Consider the following 15620-nt stretch of genomic DNA (forward strand, 5'->3'; position numbering starts at 1 on the left):
GCATCGCTGAGGAGGTTGACGTTTGTCCTGGGAACTCGTCGACTTGTGAGGAAACACAGCTGAAGATGATTATCCTCATGGGCGTGCGGGACGAAGAGCTAATTCAGAAGCTTATCTCCCTCGACACTGCCTCTTCTCTGCAGGATGTTGTCACCACCTGCCGCTCTTACGAAGCCACCAGAAGTGCGACTTCTGCCATTCGTGCTCCATCTAACCAGCTGTGTGCCATCTCCGCATATAAGAAGAACAAAGGACGTGACCGGACTTCAGCTTCACATCCGACTTCAGCTTCACATCAGACTTCAGCTTCGCATCACTCTTCAGCATCACTTCAGACTTCGACGCCAGGTCATTCCTGCCAGTATTGTGCTCGTCGGCATGGTTCTGAATGCCCTGCCGCTGACAGCACCTGCAATAACTGTGGCCGCCGTGGTCAATGGGCTAGGACACTGAAGTGCCCTGCCAACAACGTTCAGTGCCGCTCCTGTAGCCGCATTGGACACTATGACAAATGCTGTCGGTCACAGAAGAAGAAGAATACTACTCGCAAGTCTCAGGCGGCGAAGAACAAGCGCTGTCGTCGCGTGGGATCCTCTTCTTCCCCTGTCAGCAAGACACCTCAGCCCATCTGTGTTCACCTGTCATACGGCGACATTACATCCTGTATCCAGATGCTTCCTGACACAGGTGCGGACGTCACAGTCATCGGCACAAGACACCTCGACATTCTGGGGATCCCTAGGAGCAGCTTGCAACCACCGTCAACTTCTGCAACACTCACCGCAGACGGTTCTACAATGGCACCTGCTCTGGGTACATTTCAGGCTACCCTCACCCTAGGTAAGCAGTCATGTTCTGCCAGGATTCAGGTCCACAAAGGTGTTCAGATGCCACTACTGTCTTATGGCCACTGTCAAGAGTTGGCCATAATATCTCCAGACTTCCCTAAGCCAATTCTGGAAATAAAACATGTCAACAGGTGCAAGGAGCTGCCCCTCCCACCCAATACGTCACCTTCTGCAGCCAGGGAGTTCTTCCTACTGCAATTCAAGGACGTGCTGGTTTCCAAGGAGGACCTCAAGACGGCTCCACTCAAGCCAATGGCTGGCTCCCCCATGAGAATTCACCTGAAGGATGACGCAGTACCTTTCGCCATCCACACACCGAGACAGATACCCTTCGCTTTCCAGAGCCAAGTTAAGAAGGAACTCGACTCTATGGTAGCCCAGGGGATCATTAAGCCGGCTGGTGACGACCCCTCGGATTGGTGTCACCCCATGGTAGCAGTCGCCAAGAACATTACTGGAGTTCGTATCACCGTCGACCTTACCAAGCTGAATAGCCAAGTTTCCAGCCCGACCCACCCTTCACCGACACCCTTCGCCGCTATACGCAGTGTGGACCCGAAGGCAAGGTACTTTACTACAGCAGATGCCTTATGTGGGTACTGGCAGATGGAACTTGCGGAAGAAGATCAGCACCTCACGACGTTCATCACACCGTACGGCCGATTTCAGCACTGCAGAGGACCTATGGGTTTCGCAGCTACTGGCGATGCTTTTTGCCTCCGTGGTGACATGGCCCTTCAGGGTGTGGCGAACTGTGTCAAGGTCATCGACGACGTGCTCCTATATGACGAGGATTACTCCACGCATCTTGAGCGTATTCACCAGATGCTCACCAGGTGCCGCAAGTACGAGATCACCCTCAACAAGGATAAGTTTGTGGTCGCCGCACCTAGTGTGAACTTCTGTGGGTACACCCTCTCAGGCAAGGTCATCTCAGCTGATCCTGGAAAGGTCAGCGCGATCCGGGACTTCCAACTCCTGCCAACCTGACCGACCTCCGCTCGTTCATGGGCCTGGTAAACCAGTTGGCTGAGTTCACCCCCGACATCGCCGCTGCAGCACAGCCCCTACGCCCCCTGATGAGCCCCAAGAGAACATTCATCTGGACAGCTGACCATGATGAGGCATTCCGTCGCGTCAAGACAGCTCTCCTTAGCCCACCTGTTCTCGCTTCCTTCGACCCGGCCCTGCCAGTTGTCCTCCAGACTGATGCCTCTCGCCTCTACAGGATTGGATACGCTCTGCTACAGGACCACGACAATGGACGCCTTCGTTTGGTTCAGTGTGGCTCTCGGTTTCTCACTGACGCCAAGACTTGCTACGCCACCATCGAACTGGAGCTGTTAGCCGCCGTCTGGGCCATGTCCAAATGTAGGTTGTATCTGATCGACCTACAACACTTCAACCTCATGACGGATCATCGGCCACTCATCCCGATCCTGAACCACTACTCCTTGGATGCGGTCGAGAATCCCCGCCTCCAACGCCTTAGGGAGAAGATCTCGCCCTACCTTTTCACAGCTGTGTGGCGTGCTGGCAAGCTGCTCTGCATCCCTGATGCTTTGTCACGAGCCCCAGTCAGCCACCCCACACCAGAGGACGAGATCGCATGTGCTGATGCTACTGCACACCTCAGGACTGTAGTGACCGTGAACGCCGTCATCTCAGAAGAGTCTCCACCGCAGGACGCCGACAGGACTCTTCAGGAACTCCGAGCTGCGGCAAAAGCGGACCCTTCGTACATCCATCTACTGAACTGCGTGACCTCGGGATTTCCCTCCAACCGGTACGACTTACACAGCTCTTTACTCCCATACTGGAAGATGCGGGACGACCTCTATGCTGATGGTGACCTCGTCTTGTATGGAGCAAGAGTTGTGGTTCCTGCCGCCCTCCGCCGCCGCACCCTAGCCCACCTGCACGACAGCCACAGGGGTGTGGAAGCTACGAAGCGCCGGGCGAGACAAGCTGTTTTTTGGCCAGGCATCGACTCCGACATCGCTAGTTCCGTTCAAGTCTGCGAGCCATGCCAGGTGCTGCAGCCTAGTCAGCAGCAGGAACCCCTCATGAACAACGACAACCCTACGAGGCCCTTTGAGTCCGTCTCTGCGGATTTCTTCGTTGTGGCGGGAAAGTCCTTTCTCGTCATCGCCGACCGGCTCTCAGGTTGGCCTGTTGTCGTTCCCTGCGGAGGCAACACTACTGCCTCTCATACAGTACGTATGTTCTGTCGCTACTTCCGGGAAGTTGGTGTCCCTCTCCGCCTGAGGACTGACAGCGGGCCCCAGTTCACCAGCAACGACTTCCGGGACTGCATGGAGCGATGGGGAGTTTATCATGTGGTGTCCTCGCCACATTATCCCCAGTCCAATGGACATGCCGAGGCTGCCGTAAAGTCCGTCAAGCATCTTATCCTCAAGACGGCACCCTCAGGCAACATTGACTGTGAGAAGTTTGACCGGGGTTTATTAGAATTGCGGAATACCCCCAACTTCACAGGTCGCTCCCCAGCACAGATGTTATACGGCCACCCACTACGGTCATGTGTCCCTGCCCATCCTGAGTCCTTCTCGAGGGAGTGGCAGGCCAAGACCAAGGACTGCGATCGTCGTGCAGCCGCCCGTACTGACCAGGTAAAGGCACAGTACGATCAGCACGCCCGACCCCTTCCCAGGTTGAGTATCGGGCAAACAGTTCGGGTTCAAGACCCGACGTCTCACCGCTGGGACAAGGTCGGGGTTGTCATGGGCTGCGGCAAGACCAGGGATTACGAGGTCCGTCTCCCTAGTGGTCGGGTATGGTGGCGGAATCGCCGCTTCCTTCGTTCAGTACCGTCCTCTAGTGGTGAACCCCTCCCCCACATCCCTGTGAACCCTTGCTTGGACGAGAAAAGTAAGTCCTCATTCAGTGACCCCCCAGTTTTCCCACGTCACTCTCAAAGGCTCCTGGAAAAAGAGTCCGCTCGAGATTGCACTACGAGCATGAGGGGGGAGGGAGGTGTAGATATATGAGACGGATATGGCTGGAATATGTAACTCTGTACTATTTACCATTATTGATTCAGGTCTCTGTATTATATGTATTATAATCATACTCCCTTTTGTCACAAGTGATAGTTCAGGTTTTGGGCGCATGCGCGTACAGCGCACATGCGCAAATAGAGATACCCAGAGAGATTCCAAGACAGGACGCTGTTTACCCCTGTCTTAACTCCTTTTTGTGTTTGTCCCAGAAATAGAACTTACGGACTTGACATCAGTGTGTTTCCTTTACCCCTGAGTAGAAGGACCACCTGAGTCTCCCACAGTATATATATATATATATATATATATATATATATATATATATATATATATATATATATATATATATATATATATACAGACACCTACTTCTAGATTTTTTATTAAATTTTTTTTTTCAAATGACACGATTTTCTATTTCCAGTTAATGTAGTCTCCATGTATAATTAGAAAAATATAGGATCCCATGTGCATTCAGCTGACTACATTAAAGGTAAGTGCTCAGTCACACTGTAACCATTCCTTATTATTTATTACTTTCACTGTACTGTATCCATTCCTCATTATTCATTACTTACTGTACTGTATTTCATTGTAGATTATTTATTTAAAATTTTTTTATCTATGTCGGACTTCATTTACCATGTCGGACTTACTGACCTGGATTTGGGTCCCTAACCCTGCCGTAAGTCGGCTCATCTGTATATATATATATATATATATATTTCAAGTAAATGGAAAATTTTATCGACACAGACATTAGTTCCAGTTACCTGTAAATAGCAGACGCTTCAGTGACGTCACTAGTGTTACACTACACCAGCGGTAACATTTGATGACATTACTTGAAGTGAATTGGCCTTATTTTAAAAACCAAGGATGGTTGGTAAGGACTACTGAGTCAGTGGGTAAGTGTCACATTTGGGGTACTGGTCTTATACAGCAATAGAGCTCAAAAGCTACTTTTTAATGGAAATTTGGGGGGTCTCTTATTGCACCCTCTTATAGGCCGAGATATACGTAATGTAATAATTTGCTTTACACAAAGCAAATATTTTATCTTTTGTGCAAAATATATGAAGTTTACATTCAAAATATTCCCTGACCTGCAAGGAATCAGAAATGTCAATTATATTATCCTAACTTTAGTCTGAGGTATTATTTATTACCATACCTTAAAATCTAGTGTTTTCACCCAAACATTTTTCAGAGAGGTAGGAGCCAGTGAGCTGGGAAGAGGGGGGTGGGAGTTGAGTCCATTATTTGAATGGACATTAACCTGGCGACTGTATTTCTCTTAAATATTAATTGTCTGTGCATACCATCATAAAATTAAGATGTTATTTTTACTACAACATAGGTATTGTGTCGGAAAAAGTGGAGTTGGGGGTCGGCCCGGTCTCTATTTCAATTAATCCCATATGTTATGTTGTTCACTTTACGCGTTTCTCGCTTTACGCGGGCCTCCGTGGGTTCAATTGACTGTGTAAAGCGAGGGTTCACTGTACTGTATTATAGTCTGTTCTCTCCAGTTTTGCAAAACTTTGATCATATCATAAGGTCTCATTATTAATGTATATATTTACATGAAATATATTGCTAATTAAGATAATAAATACTTACTCCATGGATGGATGGAGTAATGTCCATAATGAGCCTATAGTATGTATAACTTTAGACACAGAATCAAGACACACAGCTGAATATCTGTTGAAATTAGCTGAATGTGCTACGAAAAAGTGTGAAGACAAATTTGGATGCACAGTAACAAGCTGTGTAACAGATAATGCTGCTAATATGGCAAAAATGAGAAGTGAAATCGGACAAGATAAATCCATTATAACATATGGTTGCTATGCACACCTGTTAAATTTGCTTTCACAAGACCTGCAAATCAAGAACATTAAGGAGCATATTACTGAAATCATTAAGTACTTCAGAAATCATCACATCCCAGGATCTTTGTATAGAAGAGCAGGTGCTAGTAATGCCATCAGACACACGATGGAACACAGTGACAGGTTCTATTGAATCTTATTTAAAGAACTGGGAGACCCTTGTCAAAGTGTGCAAAGAAAATAGTGAAGACATTGATAAGAAAATTGAAAGGAAAGTTAATGATAAGGCATTAAAAAGAACCGCAGAAGACTATTTAGAGAGACTTAAGCCTATTGCTGTGGCATTGGACTGAGTCCAGAGAGAACATACCCTATTAAGTGATGCTGTAGAAATCTGGGTAAAACTGAACACTGATATTAAGGAGTATTTAACAGATAAGAAGGATATAGATAATTTTGAAAAAAGAATCAAAGTAGCATTGACACCTGCCCATTTTCTAGCTAATGTGATAGATCCAAGGTATCAGGGCAGACATCTGACTCCTGAGCAGCGAGACATTGCAGAACAGTATGTGTGCGAGTCTCTTCCACATTTCCTTTCAACATTAATGTCCTTCCATTGAAGAAGTGCACCATTTAAAGAGGTCTATTTTGGTAAAGATGTTGTAAAATCTCTCTCACCCCATGCTTGGTGGCAGTATTTTGCCAATGATATGACAGAAAATGTAATGGATGTTCCTAGGCAATTATTTACAGCTGTTGCATCATCAGGGGTTGAGAGAATTTTTTCCACATATGGATTTGTACACTCATAGGTAAGAAATCACCTAGGACACGAAAAGGCATCTAAGGTTGTCACAGTACATAAGCATTTCAATGTTCAACTAAGCTACTGTAAATGTTTTGAACTATTTTTGTTGTTTACAGAATGAGAATATTGTGTTGACTTGAAGTTATTACCGGTAATTCTTAATACACTATAATCCTACAAATGTAAGAAAATAAACTTGTTACCAGTATTATTTTTTTTACAAAATGAGAATATTATTCTGTTGACTTGAAGAAATTAAGTTATTAATTTTTGAAACACTGTAATCCTATAAGAGCATTTATGTTAAATTTCATTTTTACGTTTGGATTTGTGCACTCAAATGTAAGATATGTTACCAGTTTTCTTTTATTTTACAAAAAGAATATTATTGTGTCAAATTCCATTGGTACATCTACTGCATAAATATCTTAATGACAATTTTCTGTTTATTATCCTGAATAAGCTTTGGTTGAAATATAGTTTTTATGGTTTAAAATTACTATTTTAATGCAATTAGTAAAAAAAAAAAAAAAAATCCAATTTAAATCAAATATATCGATTTTTTTTTTTTTTTAAATCATGATTTTTTCCAACCCTGAGTGCTTCCAAGCTAAGTCACTATCTATCCAGGAAAAGGGTGAATTTCCATGGTCCGGAAATTTCCATGGTCCGGCACCGGTCAGGTCCCGAGGTTGCCGGACTAGAGAGGTACACCTGTACACACTTACTGTTCATACGTTGGCGTTCCCAATCGTCTCGCTTTATTTCTTTACCATTAGTGGTTAGCTACTTCTAGTGTTTCATTTATTAACATTAAATAACATTACATAAAACATACATACAGGTATTAAATTTTTTTAAATTAAGGTCACTACAGCTACAACCAGGGTCTTATTTTCTTCAGTTTCTTATGTACAACCATCGTCACTCACGAAAACACCGCCGTCTTGTTTCCTTGTGTGTTATAATATTCTACGTATTATTTATGAATTACATTATTCATTTCAGATATATAAACATTAATTCAATCACATAAATATTCAGTAATAAACAAAAATGAATCTTTTGTACATATTCTTAAGATAATGACTATGTTTCCTTGAGTGCGCACGTATACATTGGCGTTCCACTATCAGTCTCACTTTTTCTTCAATATCAGTGATTCCTTCTACTGTACATTAAATAACATTAATTAAAACATTATATATTTTTTACATTAATTTTACTACAACAACAACCAGCGTCTTATTTTCTTCAGTTTCAGGTGGATAACTGACATTATGGGTGTAAACACTGACAACAATAACGTCTCTTATCCTCTTGTGTGTTTTAATATTCTACGTATTATTAATGAATTGTATTGTTCATTTCACCTATATAAAGATTAATTCAATCAAATACATATTCAGTAATAAACAATAATGAATCTTTTGTACATATTCTTAAAAAGATAAATGACGCGGTATCCTTAAATGCGCATGTATAAGCTGGCGTTCCCAATCCATCTCTTTTTTTTCTTTACCATTAGTGGTTAGCTACTTCTATTGTTCCATTTATTAACATTAAATAACATTACTTAAAACATATATAATCATTTTTTTACATTAATTTTACTACAGCTACAACCAGGGTCTAATTTTCTTGTGTAAAACCATCGTCCCGGACTCCCAGCTGTTAACACAAACGAAAACAATGACGTCCCATCTCCTCTTGTGTGACCATATTATCCATTTATATTGTATAAGGTGCATTCAGAAACATTATTTAAAGAATGTAGTTTTGAAATTTTCATTAATTGTATTGTTTTGGGGGGAAAAGAGGGTAAAAAGCCACACAAAAGATATGAAAAGGTCACTCTTGGGAATGCATCTCATTAGTATAGTAACATTATACAGGTTGTACCTCTCTAGTCCGGCAACCTCGGGACCTGACCGGTGCCGGACCATGGAAATTCACCCTTTTCCTGGATAGATAGTGACTTGTGCTTATGCCTGGAAGCACTAGCACAGCTTTCTCTGCGTCATGGTCTCTTTGAAGACATATTGAAGGGTTAAATGTCGTATAGTAGCTTCTCAAATTTCGCGAGTTTTTAACTCTTAACGTATTTTATTGGAACACACAAAAAAATAAATAAATACAAATTTTGACGGCGGAAACTTGAATTTCGACGGGTTTGAACGGCCCGCCAACGTGCAGACGACGTGCATAATCGTGTAAACAGCGTCATTTCTCTTATGTACAAAAGATTCATTATTGTTTATTACTGAATGTCTTTTTTATTGAATTAATGTTTATGTGTGCAAAATGAGCAATACAATTCATTAATAATACGTAGAATATTAAAACACACGAGGAAATGACACAGCATTGTTTTCGTTGATTACAAAACCAGTGACTGACTGGTTCTACATATAAAACTGAAGAAAATAAGACCTTGGTTGTAGCTGTAGTAAAATTAATATGGTTGTTTTAAGTAATGTTATTTAATGTTAATAAATGGAACAATAGAAGTAGCTAACGATAATGGTAAAGAAAAAGAGAGATCGCATATGTAAGTGCGCATGCGCACACGTGAAAACATATCGTCATTACTTTACATAAGAATATGAAAGCAACACTTATTTACTGTTCATATATATTTTAATTAATGTTTCTGAATTTGTTTTTATTGAATTAATGTACGTGTGTGCAAAATTAACAATACAATTTATTAATAATACGTGGAATATTAGAGGAGACGAGACGGCTGCCGGCATTGTTTATGTTAAAGCTTACGAAACCAGTGACTGATTGGTTCTACATATAAAACTGAAGAAAATAAGACCCTGAGTTTAGCTGTAGTAAAATTAATGTAAAAAAATGAATATGGTTGTTTGAAGTACCTGTAATGTTATTTAATGTTAATAAATGGAACAATATAAGTAGCTAACCATTAATGGTAAAAAAAAAAGTGAGACTGCGCGTATGTAAGTGCGCACATGTGAAAATATATCGTCATTACTCTACATAAGAATATGAAAGCAACACTTATTTACTGCTCATATATATTGAAGGGTTAAATGTTGTACTCTGTATAGACAAGCAGAGAGAGAGAGAGAGCAGCCGAACTGCCGGATGTAAACAAACCTTAATTTCCCGCAGCTTTTTTTTTTTTTAAGGGGATTAGCCCACCCGGGCATAGGTCACTGACCCACATTGGGGCCTGAGGGGCAAAAATTTAATACTCCTGTAATAATAATAATAATTCAGATAAGTAAAAAAAAAAAACTGCCTATCTACCTATTGGACAAATTAAATTGTTCCGGACCACGGGAGTTTCCGGACCACAGAATGCCGGACTAGAGAGGTACAACCTGTACTAACCCAACTCTACCTCTGATCAGAGCAGCTGTGTGGCTTCTTAATATTTTGGTCAAGAGAATTACCGACAGGATGTGAAACTCGTATTTTTAGCTGTGATGTTTTTTGTTGCCATGATCGGCCACCGGGGTGTAGCACCATTGCTATTGTTTTGACGTCATCGACACATTGCAAATAGCTGACTGGCGGCTGAACTTTCTGTTAACATTTCTTTAATCTTTCTAGGGGCATTTTTCATTTAGATAATAAACAAATGTTTCTTAAAGGTAACACAGTCGTTAAATAATGTAAGACATGTATCTGGTGTGGGCTACGTATGTTGGGGAAGGAGGTACAGTGAGATGTTGTGAGCTTCCCTGTGCCGTTAAGCCATTACAGTCAACCCTCACTTTACGCGGTCCAGCATTCCGCGTTTCCACGTTTACGCGGTGCCTTGCCAAAACCTAACGTGCTCACATTACGCGGTACGTGAACCCCATTACGCGGAGAGTGTCCGGTGCAACGCTATTTTTAGATTCTCCCCAACCGCCACCCGCCCGCCTGCCTGCCTGTGCTCCTCGCATCTCCCTCCTCCTCCCTCCACTTGGGCAAGCCGCGCGGTAAGGTTGCGCAGTGTGTGTCTTTGTTGCGTTATCACTGACGTCATATGACGTATCGGACTGTGATTGGCCATGCATCCCTACCCCCCTCTGCTGCTAGCTGTAATTGGCTTAAAGTATTATGACGTGTCCACCCGGGGGAGGGAGGGAGGGAGGAAAGACGAAGCTTGACCTAGCCGCGGCAGTTTCATCCCTCAAGGCCACACCGTGTAAACGTGTATCCATTGTTCCGTAAAATGGCTTCCGCCGGACCACCACCAACCCCAGAGAGAAACCTTTCCTTACCTAGACCCAGCGGCACTAAGCCAAAGAAGACACGACGTTCCTTAAACTACGAGGTGAAGTATACCATCATCCAAGAGTTGGAGAAAGGAACAAGGCAGGTTGATTTGGCGCGCCAGCATGGTGTGAATGAATCTACGATTCGAACAATAAAGAAGGATGCAGCCAAGATAAAGGAGCACATGAAGATCACAAAGTCTACAGGTGCTTCTATGATCAAGTATTTTCACAACCAGGTGCTTCTCAAGACAGAAAAATTACTTGTGAGGTACTTGGTGCGTCAGGCGCGACGGAACATGGCAGTCGACACGCGCTCTGTTAAGGACTACACACGTGAACTGTACATGGCAGTGGCACGAAAGATGGGAAGTACAGAGCCCAAACCCTTTAATGCTTCCTCTGGGTGGTTACAGAGGTTTAAGATCCTGAACAAGATCACCAATATAAACATTAGTGGTGAAGAAGCGAGTGCTGACCGTGCTGCGGCTCGGGAATTTCCTCCGTTTTTACGTGAGATTATGGAGGAAGGACAGTACAGTGACGACCAGGTGTTTAACATGGACGAATCTGGTCTTTTCTGGAAAAAGCTACCTTCCAAGTCCTTCGTTGTGAAGAATGCCAGCAGGATTCGGGGCCGGAAGATGCAGAAGGAACGCATCACCGTCCTGTTTACCACCAATGCCTCCGGTACCTGTAAGCTCAAGTTATCGGTGATCCACACAGCACGCAAGCCACACGCCTACAAAACCATGGACATGACCAAGCTAAATGTCCACTGGCTGACCGCACGTAAGGCGTGGATGTTCTCTACACTGTCCCTTTCCTGGTTTGATGACTGTTTTGTTCCCGATGTAAAGAAATTCTGTGAGCGACAGAATGTGCCATTCAATAATTTGTTGCTGCTGGACAACGCACCAGGACACTCGCCCCTACTGTTAGATCGTCACCCCAACGTAAAAGTGGTCTTCCTTCCTCCCAACACTACGTCTATATTACAGCCCATGGACCAGGAGTTAATCTGTAATGTAAAAGCTGCATTCTCAACAAAAAAATTCAAACTCCTGAACGACTACACCAACACCAGGGAAGAGTTGCGTAACCTGAGTGACACCACCACCGATAGCAAGAGCAAAGAAGATGAGGATCAACAGTTGGCACAGCAAAAAATACTGTTCAAACAATTCTGGAGAGTATTTAACATCAAGAAAGCTGTGGATTTCTTGGTGGAGTCATGGGATCAGCTGTCTATTGTTACAATTCGTCACACATGGAGACATGTGTTGCATGGAATACCAGGTGAGAGGAGGAGTCAATCTGTGACTGGTGAGGTTCAGAATGTTGCAGTAGCAGTGGACCTTGCCAGAGAAGCTGCGCAGACTGTTACAGTTCCAGGCTTCTCCGAGACCACCAACGACGACATCCTGGAGGTGATCAGAGATCCTGAAGTGACTGCCGACGAGATGTTGGAAGAAGATCACGTCAGTGAAGAGGAGGAAGAAGGTGCGTCATTCTCCGAAGAACACAGTTTAACTCATAGTGATATTAAGGGTGCCATGGAGTGTGCAGAGAAAATGAAGTCCTTCCTTTCCCACGACAATGACGATGACCGCTATGAAGTCTTCCATACCCGGCTGGTGCAGGCTATGGAGCCGTACATCACGGTGTATCATGACAACATAAACACCAGCCGTCAAAAAAGCATAACCGAGTTCTTCGCTCGCAACCCACCACAACCAGCCCAAGCCAGTGATAGTGACAGGGATTTGTCAGGGAAGCCCTGACAACTGTAAGTGACAGTGATGGTGCTTCACCTAGTAATGGTGATTCACCTGAGGGCCAGTAATCCACCCTCTGCCTCGGAACCAGCCTCCATTCCCGTATGCCGACCCATCTCTTCTTCTACCGTAAGTGTTCCACCTAAGTTTTAGTTTTTCTAACCTAACCTTTATTTTTCCTATGTTAACCTTTATTTTTCCTAACCTAACCTCTTCTATATTACTTGTTTTTTCATACCATTATAAAGTTAAGATAAAATTTTTACTACAACATAGTTGTGTGTCGTCAAAAAGTGGAGTTTGGGGGTCGGCCCGGACTCCATTTCAATTAATCCCATATGTTATGTTATTCACTTTACGCGTTTCTCACTATACGCGGGACCCTCCGGGTTACATTAACCGTGTAAAGTGAGGGTTAACTGTATTTACGTCTTCAGCAAATTTGCCTCAAGTTTGAGATAATAGATTGTGATAATTTGGCTTGTTTTTCAGTACAGTGAACCCTCACTTTACACGGTTAATTCAACCCACAGGGTACCGCGGAAAGTGAGAAACGCGTAAAGTGAACAACATAACATATGGGATTAAATGAAATAGAGACCGGCTGACCCCCAAACTCCACTTTTTCCGACACAATACCTATGTTCTAGTAAAAATAACATCTTAATTTTATGATGGTACATGCACACAATTAATGCTTAAGAGAAATAGAGAAATACAGTCGCCAAGTTAATGTCCATTCAAATAATGGACTCAACTCCCACCCCCTCTTCTCACACTACACTGACTGGCTCTTCCCTCTCTCAGAAATTTTGGGGGGAAACCACTAGATTTTAAGGTATAGTAATAAATAATACCTCAAACTAAAGTTAGGATAATATAATTGACATTGCTGGATTCCTTGTAAGACCAGGAATATTTTGAATATAAATGTCATATATTTTGCACAAAAGATAACATAGTTACTCAGAGTAAACAAAATACTTACATTAGATCTAAATTTGTATGTCTAATGCAAAATCTATGATGTTTATATTCAAAATGATCATCAAATTGTAAGAATTCCAGCAATGTAAATTATATTCTGGCCGGGTAATTTGTATGAATTTTATGAGCTAAAACAAATATCTTCAGTTAATAAAAAAAAAATATTCTTCAAGACACTATCTGTCAATCAAAGTACCCCCACCTTGCCTCCCCTTCTCTTCCAACCGCGCCAGATGGTCGGTCCGTCCCTCCCTCCCTACCAGATAAATGTGTGGGAGAAACCAGAATATTTACCTTTTTAGTAATAAATAATACCTCAGACTAAAGTTAGGATAATATAATTGACATTGCTGGATTCCTTGTAAGACCAGGAATATTTTGAAGATAAATGTCATATATTTTGCACAAAAGATAACATATTTACTCAGAGTAAACAAAATACTTACATTAGATCTAAAATTTGTATGTCTAATGCAAAATCTATGATGTTTATATTCAAAATAATGATCAAATTGTAAGAATTCCAGCAATGTAAATTATATTCTGGCCCGGTAATTTGTATGAATTTTATGAGCTAAAACAAATACCTGTATCTTCAATAAATAAACAAAATATACTTACCGAAATACTATCTGTCAATCAAAATACCCCACCTCCCCCCCTCTTCCCACCTCCCCCCCTCTTCCCACCTCCCCCCCTCTTCCCACCTGCTCCCTGGGTCCCTCCCTCCCTCCCTACCAGAGAAATGATTGGGTTATAACAGTATATTTACATTTTTAGTAATAAATAATACCTCAGACTAAAGTTAGGATAATATAATTGACATTGCTGGATTCCTTGCAAGACCAGGAATATTTTGAATATACACTTCATATATTTTGCACAAAAGATAACATATTTGCTCTGAGTAAACAAAATACTTGCATTAGATCTAAAATTTGTATGTCTAATGCAAAATCTATGATGCTTATATTCAAAATGATCATCAAATTGTAAGAATTCCAGCAATGTAAATTATATTCTGGCCGGATAATTTGTATGAATTTTATGAGCTAAATAAAAAAATTATACTTCACCCGCGTAAAGGGGTACAGGCACCGCGGAGTGTGAGCAATCCGCTTTTGGCAGGGTACCGCGTAAACGTGGAAACGTGGAATGTGGGACCGCGTAAAGCGAGGGTTGACTGTATTTTATTATTAGTAATATTATTAGTAACACAATTTTTGTGCTTAGTGGACTACTGCTCGTCCCAGACTCCCTAGCTAGGCACCTCCGCCTATGGCGCTCGGCATCCCATCTGCAATACGGGCGCATTAGATGCAGGGTAATTTGAGATACATTGAAAAAAAAAAAATGTCTTATATGCAGGTAAATACGGTACGTACTGGGTAATCTCCCCAACGGCTGGTCAATGTCTCACCTCACTCCCCCTCCTCCCCCATGCCTGGCTGTCAACACCTCACCTCCCCCTCCCAGGGGTGAAGGTAGTTTTAGGCTTAAAGTTTTTCTTACAAAATTTCACAGACTAAACTTAGCAGAATATAACTTGCATTGCTGTAGGCTTGCAAGATTGCAAATAATTTGAGTATAGACATTATATAATTTGCAAAAAAGATAAAATGTTAGTCCTTTAATGTAGTATTGTACATTTGAGTACAGTAATATGTTGCTCAAAATTATGGCTTTTTCACAGGAAAAAGTCTGTATAACTAACCACAGTGGTTAGAATAATATGTAGTGTATTATTGGTGTTTTTTATATCATTATTTGCCGTTTTTATACATGTCGTACATTCACCGGAAGTTTCAGACAATCGGCTTTTCCAGACAGGTGGTCCCCCCTTTTAGTCCGGATCTTCGAGGGTTCACTGTATAATGCCACATAACATTCAGTAGTGCTATTAATGATGTTACATGACATACAGTACTTCTCTCAACTAACACCTGCATTCAGGTCAGGCCATCATGCCCTTTAGGCACTGTGTACAGTGAGGTCTGTACTGCATGTGCTTTGGAGTGTCCTGGTACAGTGTGGAAGTATCACAATAAATTATTATTGTATCAACAACAACACAAGTGGAATCCCTCAATTTCACTC

At 42.3% G+C, this 15620-nt stretch overlaps 1 protein-coding gene across 1 annotated transcript in view; it reads right to left on the reverse strand.

Moving 5' to 3' along the window:
* LOC121864796 (ubiquitin thioesterase OTU1-like) overlaps window positions 1-15620 on the reverse strand; it is a gene marked incomplete at its 3' end in the record, with an annotated part of 90995 nt that overhangs the window by 57152 nt on the left and 18223 nt on the right. The window lies entirely within an intron of this gene.

Source organism: Homarus americanus, unplaced genomic scaffold (genome assembly GCF_018991925.1).
Source record: "Homarus americanus isolate GMGI-L3 unplaced genomic scaffold, GMGI_Hamer_2.0 scaffold30314, whole genome shotgun sequence".
Classification (NCBI taxonomy): domain Eukaryota; kingdom Metazoa; phylum Arthropoda; class Malacostraca; order Decapoda; family Nephropidae; genus Homarus; species Homarus americanus.